The sequence below is a fragment of the Eumetopias jubatus genome, unplaced genomic scaffold (genome assembly GCF_037043125.1).
Source record: "Eumetopias jubatus isolate StellerSeaLion01/CBP00866 unplaced genomic scaffold, mEumJub1_p1.0 scaffold_3, whole genome shotgun sequence".
NCBI classification, from domain to species: Eukaryota; Metazoa; Chordata; class Mammalia; order Carnivora; family Otariidae; genus Eumetopias; species Eumetopias jubatus.
In genome coordinates, this window is record NW_028274809.1 from 173869037 (window position 1) to 173878835 (window position 9799).

The 9799-nt window shown below is 33.8% G+C and overlaps 1 pseudogene; it reads right to left on the reverse strand.

The window, feature by feature from the left end:
* Positions 1 to 6213: 6213 nt before the first annotated feature.
* On the reverse strand, positions 6214 to 6333 carry LOC148164774 (U4 spliceosomal RNA; annotated as a pseudogene).
* Positions 6334 to 9799: the final 3466 nt, after the last annotated feature.

The following is a 9799-nucleotide window of genomic DNA, read 5'->3' on the forward strand; positions in this document are numbered from 1 at the left end:
GTTTTTGTATTCTTTGAGTAAATGCCCAGTATTGCAAGTGCTGGATCGTAGTGTAGTTCTATTTTTAAGTTTTTGAGGAACCTCCATACTGTTCTTCACAGTGCTGTACCAGTTTGCATTCCCAACAGTGCAAAAATGTTCCTAGACACATCCCGGACAACATCTCCTGTTTCTTGTGTTGTTGATTTTAGCCATTCTGACAGGTGTGAGATTGGATTATTTGTTTTGTGAGTGTTGAGTTTTATAATTTCATATGTATTTTGGATACTAACCCTTCATAGGATATATCATTTGCAAATATCTTCTCCCATTCCGTTGCCTTTTAGCTTTATTGATCATTTCTTTTGCTGTGCAGATGCTTTTTATTTTGATGTAGTCCCAACAGTTTATTTTTGCTTTTGCTTCCCTTGCCTCAGAAGACATATCTAGGGCGCCTGGGTGGCTCAGATGGTTAAGCGTCTGCCTTCAGCTCAGGTCATGATCCCAGGGTCCTGGAATCGAGTCCCACATCGGGCTCCCTGCTCCTTGGGAGCCTGCTTCTCCCTCTGCTTCCCTCTCTCTCTCTCTCTGTCTCTCATGAATAAATGAATAAAATCTTTAAAATAAAAAAAAAAGAACACATATCTAGAAAAAGTTTATTGGACCAGTGTCAAAGAAGTTACTGCCTGTGTTCTCTTCTAGGATTACTATGGTTTTGGGTCCCATATTTAGGTCTTTAGTCCATTTTGAATTTATGTTTGTGTATGGTGTAAGAAAATGGTTCAGGTTTTTTTTCTTTTGCATATAGCAGTCCAGTTTTCCTAACACTATGTGTTAAAGAGATTTTTTTTTTCCCTTTGGATATTCTTTTCTGCTTTGTCCAAGATTAATTGACCATATAGTTGTGGATTTATTTCTGGGTTTTCTGTTCTGTTTTATTGGTCTATAAACCTATTTTTGTGCCAGTACCATACTGTTTTGATCACTATAGCTTTGCAATATAACTTGGAGTCCCAAATTGTGATTCCTCCAGCATTGCTCTTCTTTATCAAGAATGCTTTGGCTATTTGGGGTCTTCTATGGTTCCATACAAATTTTAGAGTTATTTGTTCTAGTTCTGTGAAAAATGCAATTGATATTCTGATAGGGATTACAATAGTGTGTAGATGTCTTTGGATAGTATAAACATTTTAACAATATTTATTCTTCCAATCCATGAGCACTGCATATCTTTCCACTTCTTTGTAACATTTTTGATTTCTTTGATAAATGTTTTATAGTTTTCAGAGTACAGGCCTTTCACCATCTTAGGTTAGTATATTCCTAGATATTTTATTATTTTTAATACAATTGTAAATAGGATTGTTTTCTCATTTTCTCTTTCCACTACTTCATTATTAGTGTAAAAATGCAATAGATTTCTGTACATTGATTTTGTATCTTGAGACCTTATTGAATTCATTCATCAGTTCTAGTAGTTTTTTGGTGGAGTCTTCAGGGTTTTCTGTATATAGTATCATGTCATCTGCAAATGGTGAAAATTTTGCCTCTTCCTTAACAAACATTATCTTGTAAGTTTTGACTTGCTTTTTAATTTCCCTAGCAACATCTTCTTTATATATTTAAATTATATTTATTGAGATATAAAGTACATACACTAACATTAAAGCTGTTAAATGTAGTGTTTCATGAGTTTCAACAAATATACATAGTCATATAACTACCACCATGGTCCCAATATAGAGTATTGCCACGCCAGTAGGAAGCTCCCTAATGTCTCTTTTCTCTGAGTATCATCCAGCATCTCAGCCTTGATCTCTTTCCCTGTAATTTTCCCTTTTATAAAATGTCAATATTTGAAATTATACTTTATGTAGCCTTTTTTCCTCTAGCCTTTCCACTTAATGCAGTGCTTACCATATATTTATTCATGCTCTTGCATTAATTAGCAATTCATTCTCTTATTGATGAAAAATACTCCTATTTTTTTTGTTTTACTACAAATTGTTCCTCCACTCTCCAGTTGATAGACAACATCTGTTGTTTCCTGAGTTGATAATTTTAGCCATTCTCACTGGTGTGAGGTGGTATCTCATTGTAGTTTTGATTTGTATTTCCCTTATGCTGAGTGATTTTGAACATTTTTTCATGTGCCTGCTAGCAACATTTTTATAAATTCTTTAGGATTTTCTGTGTAGACAGTTATATAATGTCTTAGAATAAATTGGATTCTTATCTAATAGATTTTTATCTTATCAATCTGAATAGATTGTATGTGTTGTTTCTTGCCTTATCGTACTGGTTAGGGACTCTGCATAGTGTTTAATAAATGTGATCAATTCAGACATCCATGAAAGTTTCCTGACTTCAGGAAACTATCCTGTCTTTCGTTATTAAATATGGTGTTAACTCTAAGATATTTTTAAATGCCTATTATTTATTTGAGTCAATTTCCTTCTATTTCTAATTTATTGAGACAATGTTAAATATTACATATAAAAACAGTGTGTAGTAGATAATGTATGTGATTTTGATTGATATTATTTTCTGACTTAGACAGTTTACATTTCTTTCTGGCAGGCAGTGGAGTAGGCACACTACTAAATTGGATCATCTTAATCAATTCCAAGATGAGAATGATCCAGCCCTGGTGCTCCTGGGTGGCTCAGTTGGTTAAGCGTCTCCCTTCAGCTCAGGTCATGATCCCAGGGTTCTGGGATGGAACCCTGCATTAGGCTCCCTACTCAGTGGGGAGCCTGCTTCTTCCTCTGCTTCTGCCACTTTCCCTGCTTGTGTTTTCTCTCTCACTCATTCTGTCAAATAAATAAATAAAATCTTTAAAAAAATAAAAAAGAATAATCCAGCACTGAGCTTCAGTCACAATATAGCCTACCATTCTTCAAAAGGTGTAATCCTGAATGCATGGAGTATTCACTAGGGCCTTCTCAAGTTTAGCACACTTGAAATACATTTTTATTGTCAGTTCTTTCATTCTTTTCAAAAAAAAAAAAAAAGACCTGCTCAGCTTCACTTCTTTTCAACCCTTCTTTTCATCAAATGACCCAAGGAGAAATACAGCACCAAATGCCTTGATCACCTCTTTTGATTTCTCTTCTTTATTGGGTTTTTTTACCTTATAAATTTTGATTACATTATTAGCTCTGTGATGCTTCAAATATATGAAAATAATTTGTCCTGGTTTTACTGTTAATCCTAGCAGGAAAGTAGACCTGAAAAAGCCTAGCTTGTAATTGCTAGAAAGAGAACCTGAAAAGACTTTTAAAACAAAATAAAGACATCTCTATGATTAATGCAGGAATTATTTATATTTTATTATTTTTTTATTTTTTTTTAAATATTTTATTTATGTTGGAGAGAGTGAGAGAGATCATAGGGGAGAAGAAGAGGGAGAATAATTATATTTTATTTTACTATTAGCATTAGGATATTTTAACTACAATTATTAGCTTTCAGTTTTGGGGGAATAATTGAAACATAATACACTCACACACAAAATGTTTGATATTTGTTTTGCATTCAAATTGATATTCAAATGTGTAATATTGATATTTTATAATGAAAAGATGTGCATTAGAGGGAAGTAGTTAAGTAAATAATAAATGAGAAATGTGATTTTAAGTCATTTTGATACTACTGAGAAGCCAAGAAAAGTTAAGAAAATCAACTAATATATCAACAATTTACTTTGCCTATCACATGTATTTCTTTCTATAGGTGCTGTAATAAATTACCACAAAATTGGCCTAAAACAACAGAATTTATTCTCTCTCAGTTCTAGAGATCAGAAGTCCAAATTCAGTTTCACTCGTTGATTTCAGGTGTCAACAGGGCTCTGAGCAAGAGTCTTTTTCTCTCTTCTTCCAGCTTGTGAGGGCTTCCATCAACCTTTCCTTATAGCTGCATCATTCTTCATCACATATCTCTTCCTCAGCGACAAACTACCTTCTGTATGTGTGAAATCATCCACCTCTGGCTCCCTCTTACAAGGATACATGTGATTGCATTTAGGGACCACCCAAATAATACTCTCCCCATCTTGAGATCTTCATCTCAGTCACATCTACAATATTCTACTATGTTATATAAGATAACATTCACAGGTTCCAGGGATTAGGGCATGGATATCTTTATTGTTACTATTTTTCAACATACCACATTTTCCAATCTCTCAAATCCGCCAAAATCAGGAAGAGAGATTTACAGTAATGGTATTTTACACATTGATTATGCACCATTCTTTTAATAATGAGCCATGACATTGCTTTATTTCATTGTTTTTAGGCTGAAAATTATTAAAGCAGAAATGGAAGGATGACATACATTGACAATTTATAATCAGAATTTATATTAATAGACAAATGAAAGCATATCATATGACTGCAATTTGAGAAATATTTAAAATATTTCATAGGAAATATTTACTATAGACCTATGGTTGTAAATAATTTCCATTCAAAATTAACCTCCTAAACTTATCTAGAGGGCTAGATTTTCATTATCTGTCCTATCAAGCACTTATAGGTTGTATTATCACTGAAACTTAGAAAATAGCAGAAGCCCCATTTGTTCAAAACTTGTGTTCCAAATATTTCTCAGCTCTAGCTTAGATTACTCTAATATTTTATATTTGATCTTGAAGTCATTTCTATTTTCCTCTAATCATTTTATTTTATTATTTTTATAAAATTGTCGCATATTTTAAATACCATAGAAAAATACAGAATTTCATGTGTTGCTTAAACATTTCTAGTTTGGAAATCTTGAGTGTGATAATATAATTTTGTCTTAATTACTGAGTATTGATTGGAGAGGACCAGAAAGGTGTAGGAATCCAATCAGGAAGCTATTGCATTAGTTCAGGCAAGAGGTAACAAAAATTCAGAAAAGAAAATTGTTGGTATATGTGCAAAGAAAAGATGAACGCGTACATTAAAGTAATACTTATTAAATGACTTTGATAATACTTTGTAATGGATTGTTTATGGATAATATGATAGTATACTTGCCTGAGATAGGAAATTCTGGAAAAGTATAGTGCTTTAAATGCCTTAGGAAGAGATTATGATTTTATGAGGAGCATTCCAAAATTGATATTTTGTTGAGATATCCTTGGGGTGATATCAAATAGGTAGCTGAAAAGTTACAGAAACTCTATAAATAAATAAATAACACTAACAAAGATTATTTTCCTCTCCTGTGGTCCATGGTATATTCATTTATTGCATAAGATTGACAAGTACTCTGTTACATACTCTACCAAAGGAGATAGAATATTAGAGTTTTAAATAATGAAATTTCACAGGAATATTTAATGCAAATATATATGTACTTAGCCCTGCTGTTACTGTCACCTGAGAGAAAACTACTTGTGCATTTTTTAAATTGTCAACAAACATATTTTTTTAAAGATTTTATTTATTTATTTGAGAGAAAGGGAGAGAGAGAGAGCACAGAGGGAGAGTGAGAGGGAGAAGCAGGTTCCCTGCCAAGTGGAGACCCTGATGCTGGGCTCAATGCGGGGCTCAATCCCAGGACCCTGAGATCATGACCTGAGCCAAAGGCAGACGCTTAACCAACTGAGCCACCCAGGTGCCCCTAAATTGTCAACAAACATTAATTTGTTAAGGTTATGGGTTTAAATCTGTCTAAAAATTGAGCTTTATAGTTTCCTCAGTATTTCACATTTTATGGCATATATATGTCTGACTATAATTAACATTGAATATGGAGTTTTTAATACCTTATTTCTTTTTTTGGCTATATCAACAATCTAGCTTTTAAATATATTTCATTATTAAACACCAGTGTTTGTAAATATAACTTATGATTATATATGATATTAAAATTTCATTTTACCACATGATCAATTATGATTAAAATCGTGTGTTTGCAGATTTTGGTTTCTTCCAACACAGTTGTTAACACTACTCTCCTTTTTAACCTAATTTAAATGGTTGAAAATGTAACTTTAGAAATAGTAGTAATAATAAAATGAGCTTGATTTATTATTGTGCAAACATCTATTTTTTCACTGAGTTTATATGTGGCATATAAATTGATATTTGTGTATCACATAAAGTACATGGATTTTGTAGTTAGACATTCTTGTTAAATAAATTAATAGACACTTGAAACTCAATTCAGAGCAGATCTAAGAACCAATAAAATAGATCTGCAGCCCATTCCAGGTAAAGTCCTGTTGACAGTCAGTGACTTGTGAATAAAGCTAAAACAAATGTCCCTTATTAAAGAAATGGATAAGTTTCCAAGTAGCAATAATCATGCCTCAGATAAACCTCATTGGCTATGATACTGCTTAAACAGTCCTAAGACACAGAAAAGCTCCATAAAAGGGTTGGATATATTCAATTTAGTTCAGTGGGGTCAGTTGTGTCCTTAAGAACTTAAGACCTTTAAGTCTTCAGTTGTAGAACAACCTGAGCCTACTTGATAGTCTTTTCTATTTTGCTGAAGAATTTATCTTTCACACATTTCTGTTCTTTTAGAAAACTGGTAGAATAATATATTTTGATAAAATTTTGATTATCCTCCAATTATTTTGTGTTATTTTCCTGCATAGGCAAGTATACCTACTATATTTGGACGGATTTCTGCCACTTTTCTGTGTTCTTGCAAAATAAACTTTTCAACATTTAGGACTATTACTGATATATGTGCCAATATTATGTAAACATATAATTTACTTTTAAGAAATATATTCTACATATTTATAAAGTACTTTTTCTTCATGTTTTTTATATTGAAATTATGATATAAATATAAATAAATTACCTTAAGAAATAGATTAATGCAATGACCTATTGTGTAGATCAATAATAGGAGGATTAGTCAGTGTCTCAGACTATTTTTAAGAGAAGTCACAGATACTACAAATGCAAAGAGTTTTGACTTCCAATTCCAGGGAAACTGCAGGTGTTACTGGTTTAAGTTTAGTTTGATACCTTGAATGCAACATCCTCAAATGGGATGTCAAATGGTCATATGCTTATTAGCATATACATAAATTAAATTTTCTTTGTCCCTAGAGAGAACCATCTGAGCCACCCAGGTGCCCCAATGACAGACTCTTAAAACAATTCCCTCACTTAAAAAAAGACATTACTATTCTAAATATGATTTTTTATATTTATTTATTTATTTATTTATTTATTTATTTATTTATTTATTTTAGAGAGAGAAAGAGAGAGTGTGTGCCTGTGCACAAGCACAGGGTGGAGGGGCAGAGGGAGAGAGAGTCTCAAGCAGACTCCATGCTGAGCAGAGCCCAACATGGGGCTGGATCTCACGACCATGAGATCGTGACTTGAGCTGAAACCAGGAGTCCCACACTTTACCAACTGTGCCACCCAGGGACCCCTAAATATGAATATTTTCACCTCCATTCCTGTGATGTTGTTATTTTTTTAAAAGATTTTATTTATTTATTTGAGAGAGAGAGAATGAGAGAGAGCACATGAGAGGGGAAGAGTCAGAGGGAGAAGCAGAGTCCCCGCTGAGCAGGGAGCCCGATGCGGGACTTGATCCTGGGATTCCAGGATCATGACCTGAGCCGAAGGCAGTCGCTTAACCAACTGAGCCACCCAGGAGCTGTGATGTTGTTATGAAATAGACTGCCATAAATTTTCAGACTGCCATAAATTAAGAATGCTCAGTTTCAGCATTGAGAATACTCCTGAGTTCTTAGCATATTGTTCTGAAGCCATCACATATTTCACTCACAAGTTCTTTCATAATGACACCAGTTGGTTCCATTCCTTTCCTCATTAAGACAACAAATTATGGGGGCACTTAGGTGGCTCATATATTAAGTATCTGACTTCAGTTCAGGTCATGAACTCGCGGTCCTGGGATCAAGCTCCACTTACGGCTCCCCGCTCAGTGGGGAGTCTACTGGTCCCTTTCCCTCTCCCTGTGCCCCTCCCCCCACTCATGCTTGTACTCGCATGCTCTCTCTCTCAAATAAATAAATGAAATCTTTAAAAAAAACACATAATGAACATCCTTGAATATGTAATTCTATAAATGTTTGTGAAGTTTTTTTGAGATGGATACACAGCAGTGGAATGTATAGTTTATGGGTCATACACATATTTATTTCCACAAAATACTGCCTGTTTTCCATAAAATAGCAAATAGTTTCCACTACTACCTACAGTGCACAAAAATTCTTGTTTTCTCAAATTCTTAATAACATATTTTAACATGTATTTTTCTTAATTTTGTCATTTTATGGGCATAGTCATCTTGTAATATTTTTAAATGTCTAGCAGGCATATTTGCCTATCTGTACCTTTCTGTTTCAGAGTTTAATTTGCTTATACATATATACTCCACTGTGAATTATAGAATGAATTTAAGGAGTTACATAACAAATTTAAAAAAGTGATAATTTTGATTGAAATTTTATTGTATTAGTACATCTTGGGGTAGAATTTAAATAATATTTTCATGTTATATTTTCCTATTAATAAGCATAGACTATTTCCCTATTCAGATCTTATTTTATGTTATTATATGCATTCTGTATTTTTCTACATAAAGACTTTGTAGTATTTGTTTGATTCATGCATATTTTATAATTTAAACAATTGCATTGAGGGTGCCTCGGTGGCTCAGTTGGTTAAGCGACTGCCTTCGGCTCAGGTCATGATCCTGGAGTCCCGGGATCGAGTCCTGCATCGGGCTCCCTGCTCAACAGGGAGTCTGCTTCTCCCTCTGACCCTCCCCTCTCATGTGCTCTCTCTCTCTCAAATAAATAAATAAAATATTTAAAAATAAAAAAATAAAAAAATAAACAGTTGCATTGAATAGTAATTTTTTGTAGTTCAGTATGTTTGCTATTGATTTTTTATTTTTTTATTTTTTTAAGATTTTATTTATTTATTTGGAAGAGGGAATGAGTGTGGGAGGGACAGAGGGACAGAGAGCTAGAGAAGCCAGCTTCCCAGTGGGCAGGGAGCTGGATGCAGGGCTGGATCCCAGGACCTGGGGATCATGACCTAAGCCAAAGGCAGATGCTTAACCATCTGAGCCACACAGGCTCCCCAATCACAGACTTTTAAGACAATTCCATACTTAAAATGTCTGCTGCTACTATTGGGAATTTATAGGGTTATTACCTAACAGCATTGTCTGGGGTGTGCAATCATGTGTATTTTCCAAACTTTTCTCTTAGAATGATAAGGTTTTCAGAGAAAAATTATGCAGTCTTCTGCCTAGAAAAACACACACACAAACAGCACAAACCAACAGCTAGAATAATCAATTTTCAGTATAGTAATTTCAGATGATTCCTCTATTTGCAATGTGATAGCATTTTATGCATTATTGTTTATCTTTCTCTTTCTGTCTAATCACCATATTCAGAGGTGTATCTGTTATTTAATTTCTGACACTTAATCTAATGTAATATTATGCAACAAATGCATTCTCTCGTAGATCACTATTTTAAAAAAATTAAGAAAGGAACATCATATCATAGCTTTTCTAAATTTTCATTTATTTGAGAACTCTTCTTTGAATCTTATTTTTTCAAGATTTATTTATTTACCTCAGAGAGAGAGAGAGAGAGTGAGCACTTGTATACAAGCCGGGGGAGGAGCACAAGGGAGAGGGAGAGAATCTCAAGCAGACTCCCCACTGAGCATGAAGCCTGAAGTAGACTTGATCTCATCACCCCGAGATCATGACTGAGCCAAAATCAAGAGTCAGACGCTTAACTGAGCCACCGAGGTGCCCTGAGAACTCTTCTTTGAATCTTAATCCTCCACCTAGTATA